General features: G+C 40.8%; 1 protein-coding gene across 1 annotated transcript in view; it reads right to left on the bottom strand.

The window, feature by feature from the left end:
• LRMDA (leucine rich melanocyte differentiation associated) overlaps window positions 1-24,192 on the bottom strand; it is a 741,312-nt gene that overhangs the window by 485,360 nt on the left and 231,760 nt on the right.

The raw sequence follows: 24,192 nt of genomic DNA, 5'->3' as shown, positions 1-24,192 counted from the left end.
ATGGACATCTGTGAAGGAAACTGTGTCATCTTAGAAACAAGGCCAGCCCCATTGTCCCAGGGCTCCCTTTCCATGCATGGGACTCCCTTCATCCATGAAGGGGGCTTTTGTCTTCAGCCTAAAGGAGGAAATTATTTCAACACTCATCCTCTGGCTAAAAAAGAAATGAGTGCAGTGAGTGTATGCGTAAACTTCTTCCACCACACTTGGAAATGCCTGTCTTCAAGCAAAAGCTAGTGCTTTTCCTGAAAGCTGGGGAAACTCCTCATGGAGTTTTTTTTTTTAGGGTAAGGAGGATTTGTAGAGGCTGTCTCTCAGGTAAAATGTTGCAGGCTCCCCAAACACAGTCCAGTGCCTCTGCCTTCCTAAGTGTCCAGATGTTGCCATTTGATGAAACAGTTCAAAAGAATGATGCAGTAGACAAAGCTTTAGGCACACCTGCAGTTAGTGGGATATTATTATTATTATTAATAATAATAATAATAATAATAATAATAATAATAATAATAAATTTTATTTATATCCCGCCCTCCCCAGCCGAAGCCGGGCTCAGGGCGGCTAACAACAATCAACAATCAGACAATCAGATTCTAAAAAACACATTCTAAAAATATTTCATTATAAAAATCAATTAAAATCAAATTAATGGCAACTAATTAAGCAAGATTCTAAGCAGGTTGCCAGAGGAGGGAGTCAGGCTGCGCCCTGGCCAAAGGCCTGGTGGAACAACTCTGTCTTGCAGGCCCTGCGGAAGGATGTCAGGTCCCGCAGGGCCCTAGTCTCTTGTGACAGAGCGTTCCACCAGATTGGAGCCGCAGCCGAGAAAGCCCTGGCTCTAGTTGAGGCCAGCCTAACCTCTCTGAGGCCTGGGACCTTGAGGATGTTATTATTTGCAGACCGTAGATTTCTCTGTGGGGCATACCAGGAGAGGCGGTCCCGTAGGTACGAGGGTCCTAGGCCGTATAGGGCTTTAAAGGTTAAAACCAGCACCTTAAACCTGATCCTGTACTCCACCGGGAGCCAGTGCAGCTGGTATAGTACCGGATGAATGTGATCTCGCAGTGAAGACCCCATAAGGAGTCTCGCTGCGGCATTCTGCACCCGCTGGAGTTTCTGGGTCAGTCTTAAGGGCAGCCCCACGTAGAGCGAGTTACAATAATCCAGTCTGGAGGTGACCGTCGCATGGATCACAGTGGCTAGGTCAGGGCGAGAGAGATAAGGGGCCAACTGCTTAGCTTGGTGGAGATGAAAAAATGCCGCCTTTGTTATAGCTGTAATCTGCGCCTCCATAGAGAGGGAGGTATCGAAGATTACACCCAAACTCTTAACGGACGGTGCTGGCACTAATTGCACCCCCGCAAGAGATGGGAGTTGCCCCCTCAATCCCATATCGTCCCGCCCCAGCCAGAGGACCTCTGTCTTCGAAGGATTTAACTTCAACCGGCTCCCACGTAACCATCCAGCCACAGCTTCCAGACATCTCGCCAGTGTATCGGGGGCCGAGTCAGGATGGCCATCCATCAACAGATAGAGTTGGGTGTCATCGGCATACTGATGGCAACCCAGCCCAAAACTCCGGACAAGCTGGGCGAGGGGGCGCATAAAGATGCCTTAACAGAGATGCCTTAACTAATAAACTAATAAACAGGTGTTGCAGATTGGCTAGTAAAATCTGCCTGACTTCAGAATATTTAAACAAGCCTGCTTAAATCAAGAGCCCCTTTAGTCCAGTAGTTAGAAGTAAGATGCATCTAGGAACCTCCAAAGCAGAGATTGAAAACAACAGCGCCCCCCTCTCCAATGCTGGACCCAAGTCCCAGGCATTTAACAGTCCACTGCCTCTGAATATAGAGATTCATCCATGAATTTGTTTTATCCCTTTTAAAGACCATCTGGGTGAGTGGCCATCTCTATATCTTTTGGCAGCAAACTCCCTAAGTTAATTGTGCCCTGTGGGGGGAAAGTAGTTTAGTTCCCATGGAACAATGCTTTAATTTATTCTCAGAACAATGAGCCTCCTAGAGAATATCTGCTTCCTCCTCCCCTAGGAAAGGTAACAACTTGGTTTTGGTTTCTAATGCTCCTGCAAAAGTTAAAGAGACTGCTAGAACACTACAGTGGTACCTTGGTTCTCCAACGCCTTGGTACTCAAACACTGAAAACCCAGAAGTGTTCCGGTTTTCAAATGTTTTTTGGAGGCCAAACGTCTGATGCAGCTGTTGGCTATTGTTTCCAGGGCACCTGCACTAATCAGAAGCTGTACCTTGGTTTTTGAAAATTCCAGAAGTCAAATGGACTTCTGGAACGGATTAAGTTTGGTGCTTTTGTTTTTGCTATTTATTTTACATTTTTGTTTTTGAGGCTTTTTCGGTTAATTTGTTTTTGTGACTCTGTAGAACCCAGTTCAGCTACTGATTGATTGATTGATTGTGTGACTGTGGAAATGGATAAAAGCCCCCCTATCCAAACAATGACTACCATCAGTGCAGGTATATTAAAAAATTAATTTTAATTTTAATAATCTATAATACTGTCTTATTTAATTTATAGTACAGTACATTGATTATTGCTTTCATTTTATGGATCAATGGTCTCGTTAGATAGTAAAATTCATGTTAAATTGCTGTTTTAGGGGTTGTTTGTAAAAGTCTGGAACAGATTAATCCGTTTTGCATTACTTTCTATGGGTAAGCATGCCTTGGTTTTAGAACATTTTGGTTGTGGAATGAACTTCCGGAACGGATTAAGTTTGAGGAACAAGGTACCACTGTACATAAATCAATTCTTTACACATAAATTCCCATGGTCTTGCCACCTGTTAACAAGAAGGACATGTAACATTTGCTGGAGTCAATGTAATCAAAACTAGAGTTGATTAAATGGCATTAGTTTTCTGTTCCCACAGATAATTGCAGATGCTACTTAATAATAGAAAGACAGTTCTACTACTATCAAGGATCCTGCAGATATTATAATAACATGTGCTCCCCAATCCCCAATCCCTAAATATAATTCTCATTTCTTACTTTAAGAACAGATTTAGACATTGCAGGATAATGACAGAAATATTTTACTGTTCATTCTATCCTATATCCCCAACGAGTAGCTTAAAATATGAGGAATATTTTATGTAACCCATAAAAATGGGGAAAATCTAAATTATACAAGTGATAGAAAGTCACTAAACTACACCATAAACTATGCTAACTACAAAAGGTCTGCACCTATGTCCATCTGTTTTAGGATGGTTTTATTATTTCTAACAGCACAAGAAAGTGTATTTTGAGCTAAAGCAGTTGAACTTCATTGTTACCAAGGGGAAAGTATAGGAGTTCATTTCTTCAGGTAATATAAAGTATGACAAACCTAACGGAAAAGAAGGTGATTTTCTTTATCTAAAGAGTAAGAGCTATTTCCAACTTAAGTTTTTAATTAATGGAGATAAATTAGTCATTGAAGAGTGGCGAAAGAAAAGAAAAAGAAAAAGAAAATGCTCCAAAGTTCTTACAGCCTAATTTTTATAGTGGAAGAGATATACTTCAAAGGGAAGAGGCAAAGTTAACAAAGAGCCTATGCCAACACTTCAAATACTTGTTAGTAACTAACTATGTTGAATTCAAATTATTTTGGCTCCCCACCCTGCAAAGTATGGGGCCCTTTTTCATCATTATGTTATGGTGAAGATAAATGTGAATTACAACCAACCATAGACCAATCAATGGAAGCTGATCAGGTTATTTTTTAGGTTCATTCAAGATGAGTCCCATTACCAGCGAAAGAGCTTTGAGTGCTGACAGCAAAAGAAAAAAGCAACCATTCTTGGAATGACAGTGGTCCCACTTAAGATTCACACCCACTTCCCCCTAGTTACTCCTGTCACTTCCAAGCCTTGCAACATGATCTCTCTGCCACCAAGCCTTCTGTTCAGCCATTTTATCTAATCTCCTTGCCCTTGGACTAATAGGCTGAATACTTTCTCTTGCGGTTCTTCCTCTTCTGGCTGTCCCCCCACCCCAGTTCTGCCCAACTGTTCTCTTCCGAACTGTGTCCCCCAGCAAACCGTTGTTCCAAATCAATACTGCTCTCCTGCTCCTGTGCAGTTTCAGGATCCTGGCCAGGAACAGGGGGAGCATAGCTTTCAACTTATCCCTTTTCTTGCGAGGAATCCCATTTGGAATATGGGAATTTCCCTTAAAAAAAGGAAAATGTTGAAAGCTATGAGGGGTAGGGGGAGGCTCCCACCATTGTTCATTAGAGCAGTACTCATCAGCCTGGTCTCTGACATCACCTCACGAAGGAAAACATGAACTTGTAAATCTGTTCTAAAGAAATAATGTAAGCTGTTTGGTCGTATATCACATAAGTCAACACAACCCACAGCACAGATGTTAGAGACACAATACTATTCTCTTCCAGGAATTATTGGTTGCTAATGCCAACGAAGTGCTATTTACCTTGCTAGTTCATCTAACTTAAGAGCTTTTTACTTGATGCACCAAAGTGTTTAAAAGTCTTTGAACATTAGAGCACTTTCAGAAATGTGAAGTTTTAACTAGTTCAACTGCAACCTGGAAATGGACAATTTTAAGAGTAAAACGTATTTTAAAATAAATGTGTTCCAACAGAACAGAAACAACTAAAAACAATAGATGGACTATCGTGGTCAGGAAGGGAATGACAGGGGACTGAAGTGTGCCTTCCAAGGGTGACTCCCAATTAGCCAACCATTTGCAGGGCATCACTATTATGTCTATATTAGGTGGTGGTCAGCTACTTCTGAAGTCTCTTCCGCCCCATGCAGGGGCAAAACTAGGATTTATTTCACTTGAGTGAAAGACTCAGTTTGGCACCCCCTGCACATGCATTTGCATACACAAACATACAGGCTGGGAGCCTCAATGGTGCCCCTCTGGAGGCTGTAAAGGTAAAGGGACCCCTGACCATTAGATCCACTTGTGGCCGACTCTGGGGTTGCGGCGCTCATCTCGCTTTATTGGCCGAGGGAGCCGGCGTACAGCTTTCGGGTCATGTAGCCAGGATGACTAAGCCGCTTCTGGCGAATCAGAGCAGCGCATGGAAACACTGTTTACCTTCCCGCCGGAGTGGTACCTATTTATCTTCTTGCACTTTGACGTGCTTTTGAACTGCTAGGTTGGCAGGAGCAGGGACCGAGCAATGGGAGCTCACCCTGTTGCGGGGATTCAAACTGCCGACCTTCCGATCGGCAAGCCCTAGTCTCTGTGATTTAGACCACAGCGCCACCCGCGTCCCTTTTCCCCTAAATACTACTCATTTAATGTCTTTTTGGCACTGGCTGAAGATATTTCTATTCTCCCAGACCTGTTAACATATTAATATTATTTAAATTTCACTGAAATTTTGACCCTGATTAATCTGATAATGATTAGTTTTTGTTTGCAGGTGTTTGCTTTCATTTTTATATGATTGTGAGGGGATTCAAATTGTTTCTTGCTGCAGTTGGCTTACTTTATTATGAATTATGATTTTCCCCAAAAATATATTTTATTATACATTATCTAGAGGCTAATTGCACAAGGTGATTGATAAATATAAGAAGAAGGATTATTATGTGAATCCCATCCATCCAAGAACTAAACTTGATGGATAAAAGAACTGAACTTTTACATAGTTAATTGAGCACATTTAAAGACAATTATATAATACTGACAGTTTGGGGAAAAACAAACCGCATATGTTCATATGACATATTTGAAAATTTGGGGAATGTTTCAGCCATTGATTTTAATTAAAATGATTTAAACACACGCTGAAAGCAATGGAACAAAGATTATGAGATTGTGCTCATATTTTGATTAATCCTTCATAGCATCATGCCAAATATGTTTAGATTTTCTGATAAAAGCAAGCAATTTCAATTAATCCCCTTCTCTCAAATTTCAGTACTACAAATATTCACTCTCTCAATTCTCTTTTGCAACTGACCTGGGTGAATCTGATGACATCACACTGTTACGTAGCAAAGTTGCAATATGGTGATGTCACTAAGGGTAAGGGAGAGAGTGCAATGAGAGAAGAAGACAAGTAAAGGTAACATAAATGAGTAAGGAAGCTTTTTCCTAAGAAGCGTTAGAATATCACCAAAACAGGAGACATTTTTTGGCACTGCTTAAAATGTCATGAAGAACAGAATAGTTTCAGCTCAACTCTAGTTGTATATTTATAATTAAGGTGCAATATTTCTCTTTCAGTGTTACCATGGGTTACAACTAGACAGCTTACAATTCGCTACAGATTTGTCTTTATGTGTCCCTCATTTATTTGCTGGCACATGCTAAAATATTTGCTTTTGTCCATCTGGCTCTGCTTTGCTAGAACCCTGACCCTTTACCCTCAGGCATATGACTACCTGGTGTAATTATCATTTATAAGCACAAATTTGGAATGCCATCAATATATTATTTAAATAATCTTATGCTGCATGATGTACAATATATGGCAAGTGATAAGATGCCAAGCAGTAAATTTCTGGAGTAGCGTGTTAAAAGGGAAAGTTGTTCTTTAACTGCCCTGAGGAAAATAAGATGGCATGTGTTCAAAAGACCAATTTGAAGGTTATCTATTCAGAGTCTGTTATAACAGCATATGGGCATGTTTATAACAGCTTATAAACATGGTGGTATATATATGCATTGCAATGATTTTATGATTGCGTCCAAACAAAACTGAGGTCCATACTAGATGCAGTATGTGGGATGGGAAATCTTCCACTCCTTAACTTTTCTGTGAGAAATCTTTTGTGTCATAAGCGGCTGCCAACTGCAAGTTCAATGTTAGGCAAGCATGGCGGTTTCAAAGTTTTTAGCATTGTTTACAACATGCAGTTAAAATAAACATACTAAATATAATCACTCTTTAGGACATAGGAAAATTTCCCGACACAAAACTGAAGAATTTCCTTTGCAAATTACATTAATTCATATGGGATTTTTTTTCCTCTGGAAAATGTTCCCATTCAAAATTTTCTGGGAAACTGACATCACTGACTAGATGTGACTGTTATTCACATCTAGAAAAAAAGCACTGGGGACATATGGTGTCACTGTAATCTCTGTTTTATTGTTGACAAATACTCCTACTGATTCTGCATCACATTTGCAATAAAAGAAACTCTTTCATCAAAGCAGCTTTAAAGTCTGCTTCTAGGACAGTTAAGCTCCAGCTCCAAGCCAGATAGCTCAGTCTAGTTACATTTCTGAACTGAAACTGCAACAGTACCTCTCTGCCCCTCCTACCAGCTAAATTGTGTTATCTTCCAAAGACAGCAGAAATTTGTAGTCATGAGCTCCCAATCAGGGGTCAGTCACTTTTACTATTATCAAGAAATCACTTTAGCAGCATCTCTTACATGTTGGTTCACTGAGCAGCGAAGTGCTTGTCACAAGACAATATTTACATTCCACAGTCAAGTGCTGTTGGGTTTTCTCACGGGAAGGGAGACTGGATGTGACGTACACTGGTTTCCTGTTTTTCACTGTTCTTTGCAGTTCAGTGGTGTTGATTCTCTCCATGCTTTAGAGGAGAGAGGATGCCTTTCTCTGCTCCGGCAGAGGGAAAATGTTTTTCTGTAAATTACCAGCTTTGAAGTGTAAATAAAGTAATATAGAGCATGTTGGCACGTACTTTTCATCATTCCGCTGTGCACTGGACACTGCTTATCTCCAACATTTGGTTATGGGCCCAGAACAACGCAGTGTTTTGAGAATGGACTCCAGAAGTCGGGCTCCTGGCAAAGGAACAAAGGAGCAAAGAATTGGAGTGCCGGCAAAGGATCGGAATGCAGAGGGCCGGATCGGACGATATCTCTGCGCGTCAAGATGATTTGATGAGGTATGTGCTACAGCTCCGGGCAGCCTGCCAGCTTCTAATTAATGGCTTTATGGCTGGACTTTGAACTTTTATAGCCGGTTTTGCCGTGGCACAGGCAAAAGGCTAGGAGGATAAATTTTTCCTATGCTGGGGGAAATCGAAAGTAAAGCAGCTGCAGCAGTGTCGCAGCATGAATTTAAGACAGCAGAGAGAACTTTCACTTTTGAACTTGCCTTTGGAATGCGGTTTGAAGCAGCTGCAGATAAGCAAAGCAGTTAAGCAGAAAGGCACAGGCTCACAGGCAGAGGCTGGAAATCGAAAGTACTTTTGAATTTGCTTTTGGATTGAAGCAGCTGTACACAGACGCAGCTTGTATAAAGCAGCTTGATTTAAAGCAGCAGAGATGACGCAGAAGGCTAATGCCAAAGTCATGATGGCTAGCTGCAGAAGGCTGGATGAGGCAAGTGGGGAATTTGATGCCAATCAGCCAAATGCTCAACTCACAGTAGCCAGTGATACTGCCATGATTCTGAAAGGAGCAGACCGCCAGGGTGATAGCTGCATGGGCAAGGGGGAGACTTCACAGACGTCATCCCATAGTGCAGTGGAACCACCAGATGGCGCCAAAGCTTTGAAGGCAGTGAAATGCTACACGTGTGGACGTCTAGGCCATATGAAGAGGGAATGCAGATATCCCAGGGCCAAGACAGAGCAGCGCAGCGAAAGCTCATCGCGTGGAAAAGGCCGAGGCAAAGGCAAAGGTCCGGTGTCCAGGACAACGCAGCACAAGGCAATGGTCTCACGCTTCACTCCAAAGGTTGCAGAGGTCCAGAAGACATCTAGATCTTTCTTCGTTGTTGATTCAGCGGCGACCCACCACATGTGCAACGATAAGCGACTGTTCGTGTCTTTTACACCGCAGGAAGGTGCGATTCACCAGGCGGATGACCACACAATTCCCAGTAAAGGCTACGGAACTGTTGTTCTTCACAGTTTGGACTTATCGATACAGGATGTGCTTTATGTGCCACATGCCAAGCATAATCTGCTCAGCGTTGGACAGCTGAATGAGCGGAAAATTGACGTTTCCTTTAAGAACAAAAGGTGCATCATCACAAAGAAAAATGATTATGTATTGCATGCTGAATATGTTGATCGTTTGTATGTTTTGTATTTTGATGATGTTGTGCAGGATGACACTTGTTGCATTGCAGGTTCTAACAAAAGTTTGCATGCAGAATGTATTCATGATTTTCATCGAAAATTTGGTCATTTGCATTTTGAGGCAGTATCTAAAATGCCTGCCTTGGTTGAAGGTATGACTATTAAACCCTGCAGGTACCACATGAAGTGCAAGGCATGCGCAGCAAACAAAGTGAAAATGGCTGCGAAAGGTAAGGTGTCTAGTAGGCAAGCTACAGAACCATACCAGGTTGTTCATGCTGATTTGGTTGGACCACTAGCGCCCTCTTTGGGTGGAAACAGGTACTTCATGGTTCTCATTGATGCATTTTCCAGGTATATTTATGTGTACAATCTCAAGCAGAAATCAGAGGCTTTTCCAAGGTTCAAGGAATTCTGTGCTTGGTTGGGAAATGTGCATGGTAAGAAGGTAAAGACTCTTTTCAGTGATCGCGGGGGAGAATTCACTTCTCAGCAGTTTGAAGCTTTTCTGACTGAGAAAGGAATTCAACACGATTTGTCTAGTCCTCGCTCGCCATGGCAGAATGGACTTGCGGAACGAGCAAATCAGACATTGCTTCAAGGGTTAAAAACCTTGCTGCATGATGCCAATCTTCCAGAGAGTTATTGGGCCGAAGCTCTCTCATGTTTCACTTACAGTTATAATCGCAGGTTATCTTCAGCGATTGGTTGTACCCCCTATGAGAAGATGTTTGGCAAGAAGCCATACATCAAACACATGAAAATTTTTGGTTCTGACATGTGGGTTCACTCACCACAAAGCTCCAAGTTAGACAAGCGTGGATTGCATGGTATCTTTCTAGGTTATCAGAAAGGGTCTTACAGAATAATGATGACTGACTCTAAGGCAATTAAGCTCACAAGAAGTGTTGAGTACAATGCCAAGTGGGGGGAGAATGTGGGAATTTTCCAATGTTATCCTGATGACAGTGATGAAACTGAGGATAGTCAAAAGCAACCGCAACAACCCACACCCACTGATGAAGGTTCTGATTCTGAGTCTGAAACTGAATCGGGTGATTCAGAGGATTTCAAGAGTGCGAAAGCCTCTATGCGACCCTCTGAAAGCTCTGATCAAGAATTAGAGGAACCATTGTTCACAATAGGTCACTTTTCTCCTAAGAAGGAAGAGGAGAGTGTTGAAGACTTAAGGCTAATTCGCAGGTCACAGAGAGCAACAAAAGGCAGACCTCCAAAGAGATTTGCTGATGAGTTTGCTAAGATAGCAGTAACAGCTGTTAAAAGCTCCAAGAAGGTGTTTGAACCTTCAAGTTTCCAAGAAATCCAGGATTTGGATTCAAAGGAAGCTGAGCCATGGTTAAATGCCATGAAGGCTGAGCTTGATTCCTTGGAAAGGAACAAAACATGGGACCTTGTTCCAGTAGTTCCAGGAATGAAACTGCTTGGAAGCAAATGGGTCTTCAAAGCGAAGACAGATCAAAATGGCAAGATAGTCAGACACAAAGCCAGATTGGTAGCCAGAGGTTTTGCACAGGTACCAGGTGAAGACTATCACGAGACCTACTCACCCACAGTGAGGTATGAGAGCATTAGGCTTATGCTCAAGCTAGCTGCAGAAGAGAATCTACACATTAGTCACCATGATGTGAATACAGCTTTTCTGTACGGATCTCTAGATGAATCACTTTATATGCTTCCACCTGATGGCGTACAGGTAAAACAGGGATTTGTTTGTGCTCTGAAGAAGTCCCTTTATGGTCTCAAACAAAGTGCACGGTGTTGGCACACAAAACTCACTGAAGTATTGTTTTCTCTAGGTTTTAAGCAAGGGAAAGCTGATCCATGTGTATTTGTCAAAGAGGAGGGGCAAAAGAAACTGTATTGTTTGTTTTATGTTGATGATCTTTTATTCTTTTGGAAGGATGTCACAATGTACAATAATGCCCTAGCTCAATTGAAAGAGCACTTTGACATGAAAGATCTTGGTGAGGTAAACAACTACCTATCTCTGGAAATAGAGAGAGATCAAGATGGTAACATTCTAGTACACCAGTCACGTAAAATTGCTGATGTGTTAAGCAAACTAAACCTGATGAATGCTAACCCTGTAGACACACCGATGACAACAGGTTATCAGGTAGATGACACTGGAGAAGCATTTTCTGATACTACACTGTACAGAAGTGTGCTAGGCAAGCTAAACTTCATTGCCAGATGTTCAAGACCAGACATTGCTGTTAGCTGTAATTTGCTAAGCAGACAAGTCAACAATCCTACCGTTAAGGATTGGAAAGCTCTGAAACGCATAGCGCGGTATTTGAAAGGCACTATGCATTACAGACTGAGATTTAACAATCAAAAGTCTGGTGGTCTTGAGATATTTGCAGATGCAAGTTTTGGAAGTGACACTACAGACAGGAAAAGTACGTCTGGAGTTTGCTATAAGTACAATCAGGGTCTATTTGATTGGTCATGCAAGAAGCAAACAACAGTTAGCTTAAGTACTTGTGAAGCTGAACTGAATGCACTGTCTTATTCACTTAAGGATTGTGAATGGTTGTTACAATTGTGCAAAGACATGAAAATTCCTGTCAAATGTCCAATCCAGGTTTACCAGGACAACAAAGCATGTTTGGCTTTGCTGAATTCTGAAGGTTGTAAGCAAAGCACGAAGCACTTGCAATTGAAATTGCAACATGCTAGGGAACGTATTCAAAAGGGACTCGTAACGGTGTCCTATATGCCAGGTAATGAAATTCCTGCTGATGTATTGTCCAAGATTGTATCAAGGGATCAACACTGTACCTATGTGCAGAAGTTGGGTTTGTACTGATATTGTACGAACACGCTGCCCAGTGATGTTCACAGAAAGGGGGAGGATGTTGGTTTCTGCTTCCTTCACTGAGCAGCGAAGTGCTTGTCACAAGACAATATTTACATTCCACAGTCAAGTGCTGTTGGGTTTTCTCACGGGAAGGGAGACTGGATGTGACGTACACTGGTTTCCTGTTTTTCACTGTTCTTTGCAGTTCAGTGGTGTTGATTCTCTCCATGCTTTAGAGGAGAGAGGATGCCTTTCTCTGCTCCGGCAGAGGGAAAATGTTTTTCTGTAAATTACCAGCTTTGAAGTGTAAATAAAGTAATATAGAGCATGTTGGCACGTACTTTTCATCATTCCGCTGTGCACTGGACACTGCTTATCTCCAACATTACAATGGAGAACTTTTTAGGTGCATCTCTGTTAAAATTCATTTTGTTCATTCTGGCCCTGTTCTCCATCTTAAAATCACATAGGATCCTGTTTTTATTTTCTAAAGTAGTAGAAAATACCAGTTTGGTGTCCCCTGCATATCTGATTTTTTCCAGCCAAATGCTTTAATCCACTTTAATTGCACAAACATACACTTCCAGTATATGACTGAATCCCTCCCACAAAATAGTGATGGTCTGGAGGTGGGAAAAGTTTGTTTTCGTTCCTTAAAGCCACAACGTCTCCCTGAATGAAAAACTGAAAAACTGGCATTTAATGAGATGGAAGCGTTTGTTCCAACAAACCTAGTTTTAAAAGGGGAGGGGGCTTTGTCAAGAGGCCATGATTTGCTTTTACAGATCATGTGAAATGCAGAAACAAATGCAGAAATCACACACACACACCAAATAATAATTTGTCATCCTGAAAGGCTTGGAGGAAGATTTGAATGTAGCACATCCTTTTTGTTTGCAAGCATGGTGATTTGCCAAGCTACACCTCGCACGCCGCGCTAACCCTAGGGCATTCCAGTCACAAACTCACTTTGATCTCCTGTGCTATTGGATTTCTCTCTCAAAGGGCTCTACCTTTCTTGACAATCCCAGAGGGGGAAAACACGGCAGCACATTCTTTCCCCCATCTACTGCTGCAAAATGAATGTTCCATATGCTTGCTGTAAGCTCAACCTTGCACCATTATTCCACAAGCTTGTGTGCCTAATGACGACAGCCCCAGGATTCCCAGCTAAGGTTGGGGGAAGGGAAACCTAAGCAAATTATGTGGCATGGGAGTAACTGGAAGCGAGGCAAATGTTTGTGAATTACAATTGGCGGTATGCCTCAGTCTTGACAATGGAAAGGGTTTTACTACTAAAGTGTCTCAATTCAAACATCACACCAAACAAAGTTTGAAGAAGCTTTATAGATATTTTGTAGGCATTAACTCAGAAAGAACAGAAACAGGGGGTAAACATGTATTTGTTAAGTGTTGTTGTTTAAAGTTGTTTAACATCGCAGAGTTGTTCCACCAGGCCTTTGGTCAGGGCGCAGCCTGACTCCCTCTTCTGGCAACCTGCACAGAATTTTGCTTAATCGGTTGCCATGAATTTGATTTTAATTAATTTTTATGATGAAATATTTTTAGAATGTGTGATTATTTGACTGTTTGATTATTTGATTGTTGTTAGCCGCCCTGAGCCCGGCTTCAGCTGGGGAGGGCGGGATATAAATAAAATTTATTATTATTATTATTAGAAAAAGTCCTGTCTTTTTTCTAGTCTGTATCAACGAAGTTGTCTTGTATCAAGATTAGTAAATGTTCTTTTTCATCTTTTCCTTTTTTTGTATTTTGTGCTTATATGTTTGAAATATAGCAATTAATAATTTTTAATTTTTGTTAAAAAGTTTAAATATAGTTTAATAATTATGTGTTTGAATTATCAGCTGAAAGAATGGCAGACCAGAACCATAAACCATGGTTTGAAGAGAGCTTGCAAAGTACCAACCATGGATTGATGGTGTGATAAACCATCATTATGCCCATTGCTCTGGTTTCAGAGGTCACTGCATCTTGAACAAAGTCATGAATTTATGCTGAGTGGACAAAAACAAAAACACACCACCAAGCCTATACCATGTTTTGCCTATTGCATAATGGAGTTTTGAATTATAATTAGCTCAAACCAAGACGTTTATATGCCATCTTTCAGGTGAATCTTATATAACAGTTTATATAGATATAGTAAACAATAAATAAAAATTAAAAACCGATGTAATAAAAACTCAAACACAAGCTACAAGGAGAAAAGGTTTTTGAAAGCTAGTTCTCACCTCTGCTTAGAGCAAGATGGTTCTGGAGTAAGCCTGTGGCAGCAGCTGAGGGAGAAACAGGCTATCTGATCTGGGACACCAGAACTACATAGTGGGCAGCCTCTTACCCTGTTCTGTCTGAATTGATGTTGGAGCTAAAAAAATGAAGCACCCCGTTTCCTCAGAGAAGCTCATTCCCTTGTTTCTGTGTGAAGCACTGTTCTAGGTCAGGCATAGGCAAACTCTGGCCCTCCAGATGTTTGGGACTACAATTCCCATCATCCCTAGCTAACAGGACCAGTGGTCAGGGATGATGGGATTGTTGTCCCAAGAATCTGGAGGGCCGGAGTGTGCCTGTGCCTTTTCTAGGCCCTTGTGAAACACTGTCTTGAAGCTTGGTAATTCTGCTACACCTCTCCACTGGTTCGATAATCCACTCCCAGCCTTATTATACACCACTGGAGAAAAGGACACAAGGACATCAGTTTGAACAACACTTACACATGCTAATTTATATGTATAAATGCAAATTTTAAAATAATTACTGGAGTTTAAATTTTGTAGAAGGCAAAATAATTAATTCCCACCCAAATCACCTCAAATAAATTCTTCAATGAATCTGAACTTCAGATCACCCCACATCAGTTCCTCTTCAATTAATTTACTTCACCATTTAAGTTTGCATTATGCAAATTGAAGCCTCAGGTCTGCCATGGGAAAATAAGGGTATGCCATCGCATACTGTTTCCCAGAGGCATTTGAGACTTCAATTTGTGTAACACGGCAGCAGCCTGGCAGCACAGTGAGATGCCAACTTGCCTTTGGATTAACAGTAAACTGCCCTGTGACTTTCGGGTATAGGGCGGTGTAAAAGTTGAATTAATAATAATAATAATAATAATAATAAATAAATAATAATAATAATAATAATAATAATAATAATAATAATAATAATAATAAATAAAAGATAGACCACCCTGTGGCTACCTTGCTATAGACAGAACCGGAATCAGGGATGCAGGAAAGAAGACAGCAACCTGGGCTGCCCTTGAAATAATGGAGTGTCCAGTATTAAAGAGGATACCAGGTTACCCTTGCTGGGCCTGAACTCTGGGGGGAATTTAAGCTTGGCTCTTTTTTTAATGAGCTTAATAAGTGGGGTCGAACTCCTGAGCTTTGTTTCCCAAACTTTACAACTGCAAGATCAAGCACCACCATTAGTCTTAAATAAGCTTATTACTTGACTCACTTGAAAAATCAGGTGTATACACAAACCTTGAGAATAATATGGTATCTGGCATCACTTTGGGTGCACCCTCAATTTGGATATCCTACACTCTCTGCCTCACCTCCCCAACAGTATTTAGTGTTGCTTCTCTTCACCCTGGAATCTCCTGTCCAAGTTAACTTTAGTTGCCGGATTTATTAATGATAAACTCTTATGACTCATGGACTTCCTTCTGATGAGTTGTGTTAGCTTCAATAAATGAAAAGGGGGGCGGGTGGAATAAAGTTTTAGACTGGATTAACTACAGTGTGGCATGTCATTGTGTTAGAAATCAAGAGTTCTTTTGTCCTATGTCATTAAAGCTGCTCTCATTAATTGGTAACTGACAGTGCTTTATTCTACTTAGAAAAGAAGAGTAGGAAAGATGTTTCCAGACATTTGTGACAGAATTTCTTAGCTCTTACTGCTAAAAGTACAAAAGAAATATAACCTGAGCAGATTATATTAGATTGACACTGTTTACTCAAATGAGTTTTCTGTTTGCTTTGATCATATGTATTTCCTCCACTCTTTGCCTTGAGTACCCATTCTAAAAAAGGTAAAACAGTCTCTTGGGTAAGACTTAAAGGCAGAGGACTAGGTGTTTCCTCTCATCTTACACCATGAACTGCCCATGTTCTGGTGGCTGTTGCAGGAATTTATGTATAGTTTGGGGGGGTTGCCCCTCCAGCAGATATCATCCACATGCAGCCCACTACCAAAACCAGCACAATCGCTTTTGTGACTTGTGATTTGTCCCCACAAAACACCCTATCACAGTTTCTTCCTAACTGGTCAAAGGGCCTTTGCTGCATGATACCAAATGTAACAATTCACTGATAAATGTATCTATGTACTGGCTCACTGGGAAAACTTCAGAAATTCATATAGACATGTGAGCTCAGCTACTCAGTAGCCCCTCTGCCTGAGTGATAATTCCTGGCATCCTGATACCTGAGTGCCAGACAAGTAGCCATTCCAGAAATAACAAACCCAGTTGAAGACAAAAGCGTGTGATTAACTTGGCTGGGAAACAGGGAAATGTAAATATCTTTTTGTTACACTTGACGGGTGTTTGGTGGAGGGCAAGGAGAACCATGGGGCAGGGTCCAGAATGCTCAGATTACTGCCACCAGACCTCCCCTTTCATGATGTAACCGTGATGTATGAGTGATGTAGTTTGGGGGGGGGTGTAACATGGGGATTAGCAGCTAATAAAAGTTTGGGGGCTCTTTTGTTTGGGGCTTCCATCTTGTTCCACCTTGTGGCAGGTGGGAGTTCTGTCGCGACAGTCTTCAATAAAGACCAAGCCTACTGGCTGCTGTTTTGCTCTGGTATTCCTGGCTGCTGTCCTTGTTTTTTTTTGTCCAAGGGAGCCCTCAGATTTCTCAGTTAACATGGCTAATCATACAAAAATGCTCCAAAGGTTAACATTTCAAATGAAATGTACACAAGCATGTGTGCATACATGCACCTGTCCCCTTACAATACAAGCTAAACATCAAATACCTGTTAAGAAAAATGAACTGTACAGGCGACATGGGGAATAAAACTGGAATTGCTTAATGAAGAGCAGTTCCTTGATGAAAATTAAATTTTGCAGGAATAATTGATTACAGTCTAAACACAAGTGGAAAATGGGATTTAGACTAGAGACAGGTGGCAGTTTGTTCAGAGAGTCGAAGGAAGTATGATACAACATTCCATTCCATTGGTGTGTACACTCAGATGTGTCCACCCTCCACCCCTACCAGTTGTTTCTGGCCAAATGGGTTTTGTAAGCGCTAGAAAAATGTGCAAAACAGGTAAACAGAGATGATAGCGAGATGAATTATATATACCTCGGACAAACATGGTTCTATTGTGCCCCTTCAAGGTGAGAGAGCTGGTGTAGCACCATAGGGAGAGAGACAAATCAAGAAGCCCCTGGTTCAAATCGCAACTACCGTATTTTTTGCTCTATAAGACTCACTTTTCCCCTCCTAAAACATAAGGGGGAATGTGTGTGCGTCTTATGGAGCAAATGCAGGCTGCGCAGCTATCCCAGAAGCCAGAACAGCAAGAGCTCTTGTTGTTCTGGCTTTTGAGATTCAGAATATTTTTTTTCTTGTTTTCCTCCTTGAAAAACTAGGTGCGTCTTATGGTCTGGTGCGTCTTATAGGTTGGACAATATGGTATGTCATGAACTAACTAAGTAGTCTTAGGCATGACATACGCTCTTAGGCCCAATCCTTCATCTATAGTATGGGGGAAATAATAGTGACCTACCTCACGACATTCTGGTGGCTAAAGAGGGAAATTCAAATAGCATCCACTCACCATTAACTAGCATGGAATACAATTCACTGAGATGTTTTCTTGTGCAAATCTCATGGAAATGAATGGCAGAACTACAACTCTACCACTATTTTCTATTCTTCCTCTGAAGGGAAGAGATGGGAACCTGGACTATGCCATCAACTAGTAGGGATCAGAAAAGGGTGCCATGCACAAATCCATCTATCTTTACATTGTACCTTTTTGTTATGCTTTAATTATTGTAAGCTGCTTTGGGAGCCACACTTCACTGAAAAGTGGGGTATAATAAATAAATAAAATATTTCTTAAATACTTAAAATCAAGATTGAGTGTTAAGTAGCCTTAGGTATAAGATGTAATCAAAGGTCAAAAAAACACACCAAAACATTCATAAATGTGTATAAAACCATTACCAGGACATCAGACAGAAATCAAAGAAATCATGACCATCTCTCTCACACAGGCTTTTAGTACTGTGTAATAGAAGGAACAGAAAGCAGAACTAACCCCCCTCCCCTTGAACAGCAGGATGAAAATCGAACCCTTGAAAATTGAAAAGTGGAAGATGCCAGGAGAGATTCTTCAATGTCTCAGCTATTTACCAGAGAGATCTTTTCTCATTTGCTGATGGCTTTGGCAGACCTGGTTTTGTCACCAGTCACTCTGTACTTGGCTTAATTATGCAGCAGCCCAACAGAAAATTTTCTTTCTGATCACATAAATCACCTTGCTTTGACACCAAGCTCAATAGGGGCTGCTAGAACAATACTGCAAGAGCTATCGACTCCATCTCTCAAGTCCACAAGGTGTATCATTTAGCCAAGAGTGATAATTAGACGCAGAATATACTGAAAACTGTCAATAGGCATGTCAATAGAGGGACTCTTAGATCTAACATCCAGCAAATCAATGGTGGTTTTCAGCTATAAAATCAAGAAAATGATAGCTTTCAAATGAATGGTGGAAGGAAACACAAGGCTCCTTGGGGAGGAATAAAACAGCTCAATTTTCCCTCACTGAGTGGCTCTCCAACTGCCGCACTCAATGAAAAAGGTCACAGAACATTACAGAAAAAATATCTCTGAAACAAGATGTACAACAACACTGGGACATGACATGAGGTACAAGCATGCTACAAAGGCCTGTATATCTCTGACCTGACAGCATTAAAGCACGGATCAGCAGATGCCAGACAAGACAGGAACTGAAAGACAATGATTGATCTATGCAGAGGAAAATATGATTCTTATGTCCTGATCAAGTATCTGTTTGGGCAGATCGTACACACAGGATTCCGACTCTCCTGCATGTGCAATCCTTGGTGCCAAGCCGAACATTTTAAGGAAGTATCACAAAGTTCTCACAGAAGATACATGCAATGCTTTCGGATGCTTCTGACACAATCTCTCTCTCTCCTGTCCCCCTCCCAACCCTGATGCCCTTACAAAGGCAATCAGGCCCAATTCAAAACTGAAACATAAAAATAAATTTATAAATACCCATGGGGCATTCCCTGCATAGTGTTTATTTGGCCCTCACTTGCTATGCAGACACTTAGCATGTGAATACGATGTCAATTAAAGTCAAGGATTCTGACATGCTAACACTGTATGCATAGGAGAGCCAACTCAGTTTAGACAAGATTAAATAACCACATGGAATAGCTCTTTCTTTTTTTCTTTCTTTCAGCATTGGTGAAAGAAAAAGAGTTTGGATCTGATATCCCACTTTATCGCTACCCGAAGGAGTCTCAAAGTGGCTAACATTCTCCTTTCCCTTCCTCCCCCACAAAAAACAGTCTGTGAGGTGAGTGGGGCTGAGAGACTTCAAATAAGTGTGACTGGCCCAAGGTCACCCAGCAGCTGCATGTGGAGGAGCTGAGACGCGAACCCGGTTCACCAGATTACGAGTCTACCTCTCTTAACCACTACACCACGCTGGCTCCCTCTTTCACTGGAATGAAAACATTCCTCTTCATCCAGACCTTTGCAGTGTTATACTGTAAACCACCCTGTGATCCTTGGATGAAGGGCTGTTTATAAATCAAATAAATAAATAAATAGAAACTCTGTGTATTCTGTACTAGAAGTCTAATCTTATAGGCAATCCTATGGGTACACATATTTTTTATTGAATATTATTCTGTGGATATATTTCTACACTAGAAATTTTTGAAAATTATAAAGTCTTGAATGTCTTGATATGCAAGAAATACCCTGTTTACTGTCTCTCAGCAAAATATAATCTGTCACTTTCGCTACTTGTGTAAGGTTAGGGTTTCAAACTACTCTGCCAAAATAGCCCAACAAATTATTTGATATACTCTTCGGGTAAAGCACGCTAATCAATTAGGCTATCACATGAAAAACTACCTTTATAGCACTGGAGATAGATAGGCAATGTCACTGAAATATTTAATGACCTGGTGCAGAATATGAATCTGTCCAGCTGCTAATGGTCAGTTGCATTGAAAAGCTATTTGTTTGAAACACTGTGTATATGTATAACTTGTGTGTGTGCGTGCGCATGCACACACACACACACACACACACACACACACACACACAGAGAGAGAAACAAATATAGGTAAATTACAAATTGAGCATAATTTCTTCCAGAGGTTCTCCTGCAACCAAAGCCAGCTGTTTTATAGTTGTGGGTACTCCCTTAATCACATCTGTGGTTGTGAACTATTTAATCCGACCACCCAATATATCTTTTGTATCTGGGTCCATTCTCCCTGTTGTTTCTTGCAAACTTTTAACATGGTTGTTATCCTCCATCTAGCGCTAAAATTCACTCTTATTTCTTGGTGTTTCTATTTGGAAAATGAAGGGATGCTGAATTTTCAAGGGGCTATGGCTGATGCCGAGAACTACAATTGTCAAAGAGCTCTACAAAGAGGTGTGCATGCACAGCACTATCAGCATGCATGTGTCAATATTACAACCAGAAGAAGAGCTTTCCTCCTCTAACATTCACAGGAAAAGTGTGTATATATTGAGTAGCAATGTCAGAGAATTCCATCAGAAATGGAAACAGGAACAGAAATTGCTTCAGTTTGCAAGTTCACCCAAGGTCAGGTACAGAAATCACACAAGTAAGTACAAACAGTATCCAATATCACAGTTTCTTTAGTCTACAAACATTGTGCAGATGTTATTTTCTGCATCGTCTTTGGTGTTTCTCTTCCATTGAAAATTGATTCTGTATTTAATTGCATTAGTTTTAGCCATAGCAGATAGCAAGATGAACCGTGTATATTTTAGCAGAAGCCGAACTGTAGTGAAAGAGAAACAGCACTGATTGCAACAAACAGAGTATGGGATGGAAATTGCTGCCTCCTTGCATTTGTAATCTTGAGACAAAACTTTAATTGAGTCAAGGAGAGATCACACATCAATGGAGACAGATACTAGCAACAAAGATTTCTGAAGTGCCAGTATAGCACTGATTGATTATCCTGGACCCTGGACCTCTTTTTGGTTAGAGCAGCCCAGAAAAATTAAAACAAACTTTCACCCTTCTTAATTCCACCTCCCAATTTATTTTAATAATTAAAGTCTTAAAAAAACTTAACGTCATGAAAAATGGCAGATATTTATGTGCTATTTTTATTTATGTGCTATTTACTAAGAAAGAGATGTAATGCTCTTTAAAAAATTGTTTTTGAGGGGGTGTGGACAGAATGTTTTAATATGCAACTATTGTATACAAGAAAGATGAGAGAGACACTTTTGTACTCTGTTAGTGCAAAGCTGTGTATTCACCAAAGTTACCAAATAAAATGAACAGACGTTTCTAAAAGGGGAAAAAAAAGTAACAGCATTTTCCTTTGGGGCGACATTATTTTCATGCCTTTAATAAATACTTAACTGCACATCTGCACAGCTTGGAGAGGCTTGATCTTGTACGTTAACTATTACTAACAAGCCCCAGCTTTTCCTGGGTGAATAAATGCAGACTTATTAATTAATGCACTTAACAGTTTTAAGTGGGATAGAAAAATATACTTTATTTTTAACTGTGCAACAGACTTTATCTGATTATTTTTCTTTAAATCTGAAAAATGCAGCAACTTTAAATGGAATGTGAATTGAACACAAAATCTGTTAAAGTATAATCATGAAATTGCTTTTATAGGTTGACTGTGCTTGCTTCTATAAAAATAACAAAGAAACCAATAAACATAAAGTCTGGGGGAGAAACATTTTACATATCACACTTATAAGCTTAGTAGCTCATGTTCTATTAAGGAGTTGATCAGAGGCACTATTATAAATTTCTGATAAGGAAATGAAAATTCCTACCATTGTATATGATCACCTTGAGAAATTTATGAATGAGGGAAAGAAAGGAAGGAAGGAAGGAAGGAAGGAAGGAAGGAAGGAAGGAAGGAAGGAAGGAAGGTTTGGCAAAGGTGGTCAAGTTAATGGACCAATTCAAAGGAATTCAAAACTGACCATTTCAAAAGCACTGGATCACTCTAATATTCCAGGTTAGATTGCAAAAAAATTTAAATTAAATTAAAACACTAGTATATTTGAATAGCATTTGGTCAATTGCTGGGTGTTCCGCCCTCCCCACCAAAGCTCTCTACCATTAGGTAGAATAAGGCAGCTGTCTCAGGCAGCTGGTTTTAGGTGTCATAAAAGGGCAGAAAATTGTTCGCTATTTAATTTAATCTTATTTGGAATTTTTACTGCCAGGGAGTGGAAGAGGCACTTGTGCGAGTTTCTGCCTCAGGTACCAAAATAACTTTAATAGTCTTAGGTACTGTGCAACTTGACTTGAGTGGGAGCACCATTAGCTCCTCCTCCTCCTCCTCAAGGCAGTCCTGCTTTTTCATTGTACTACTGTATCCATAGTACCATTACCAACACAAATCAGTCACCCATTTTTTTGCAAAGGGATCATGCCTTTGGCATGCATACCCTATTTATTCAGACAAACTAACTGTCTTTTAGAAACTTATTAAAAATAGTCACTCAATATGTCAAAGCAATAAATTTCAGAGTTACCATACGTAATATAACTACAGAGCATGCTTTCGTCTCATATCTGCACACTCTTCCCATTAATATTTGAAAAGGGCTTGTCTTTGAGGACAGGTGTTTTGCAACACTTGTAGCGTACAGTTCACATTACTTGGCCAGCAGCTCCAAAGCTCTCAATGGTCTGGTGGCAAACAGACCCTTACAATTATATGCTGTGGTACTCCTTCCTTACTGTTCAGATTACTTAAAAGTAAAGGTAAAGGGACCCCTGACCATTAGGTCCAGTCGTGGCCGACTCTGGGGTTGCACCGCTCATCTCGCTTTATTGGCCCAGGGAGCCAGCATACATCTTCCGGGTCATGTGGGCAGCATGACTAAGCTGCTTCTGGTGAACCAGAGCAGCGCACGGAAATGCCGTTTACCTTCCCGCCAGAGCGGTACCTATTGATCTACTTGCACTTTGACGTGCTTTCAAACTGCTAGGTTGGCAGGAGTAGGGACCGAGCAACAGGAGCTCACCCCGTTGCGGGGATTCGAACTGCCGACCTTCTGATCGGCAAGTCCTAGGCTCTGTGGTTTAGACCACAGCGCCACCCACGTCCCTCAGATTACTTAGGGCTTCTCTAACTCTTAGCAGGTACTCTGCTTTTTGCACCATATGATAGTGGTTTCCACTATCTCCAATCTCTAGGTGATAGCAGCACTACAATAACATTGAACATCAGGGCATCTTGTAGATGTTTTCCTTCACAGACTGCACATTGCCAAATAGGAGCATAGAGAATTATGAAAAGAAAAACAAAGTATTGCATAGTTAAGGGTGGAAGAGTAAGTGTAATAACTAAGGTCACTCTATATCATGTTACTGCACGTTGTCCAAACTCTAAATGAAAAAGTATAGTTACTACAAATCACCAATTTACCAAATTGCTCTTCCTACACCCATGTCTTTCTCATGAGAGGGTATAAATGCATATGTGCACATATGCATGCCATATTCACGTTTTCCATGGCTTAAATGTACCTATTTTAGTAAAAAGATATTATGGCACATCATGCCTTTGTATAGTACCACATTTCATGACATTGCAGTGAGTTACAAGAAGCTACACCACCCTATACCTAAGCTGTTGGTTGGCATGCTAGTTTTAAAGATCAAGTTACAGATTGACACAGTTGTCTAGAAGAATTACACATTACCTTGGCATGCATGTGTTCCTAAAACTATATTTGCCAAAGTAATGTGAATGCAGGGGGCATTGTAGAAGACAATCCACGGGCAGGAAGCAGCATTTAATCCTTCCAACACCCAGCAACTCTTCCCTACAGATGCCTGATAGGCCACTTTCTTCCAAACTGGGCTTATTTCCAGTCTTGCAGCCCAGCTGTGGGTGGGTGGGAAACAAGTAAAAAAGTATTGCATGGGAGACAGTTGCAGAGGAGCACCAGTGGCTGGGGAAAAGGTTAAGCAACTCTCTACTGCCCACTAATTCTCCCCAAAGAAGGCTTCACCCCTACATTAGCATTACAAGGCAAACCTAGAGATTGGAATCCCATGTC

Source organism: Podarcis gaigeae (assembly GCF_964106915.1).
Source record: "Podarcis gaigeae genome assembly, chromosome: 5".
In the NCBI taxonomy this organism is placed as follows: Eukaryota; Metazoa; Chordata; class Lepidosauria; order Squamata; family Lacertidae; genus Podarcis; species Podarcis gaigeae.
Note: the sequence above shows the minus strand (reverse complement) of the source record. Positions and strands in the feature narration are given on the sequence as shown.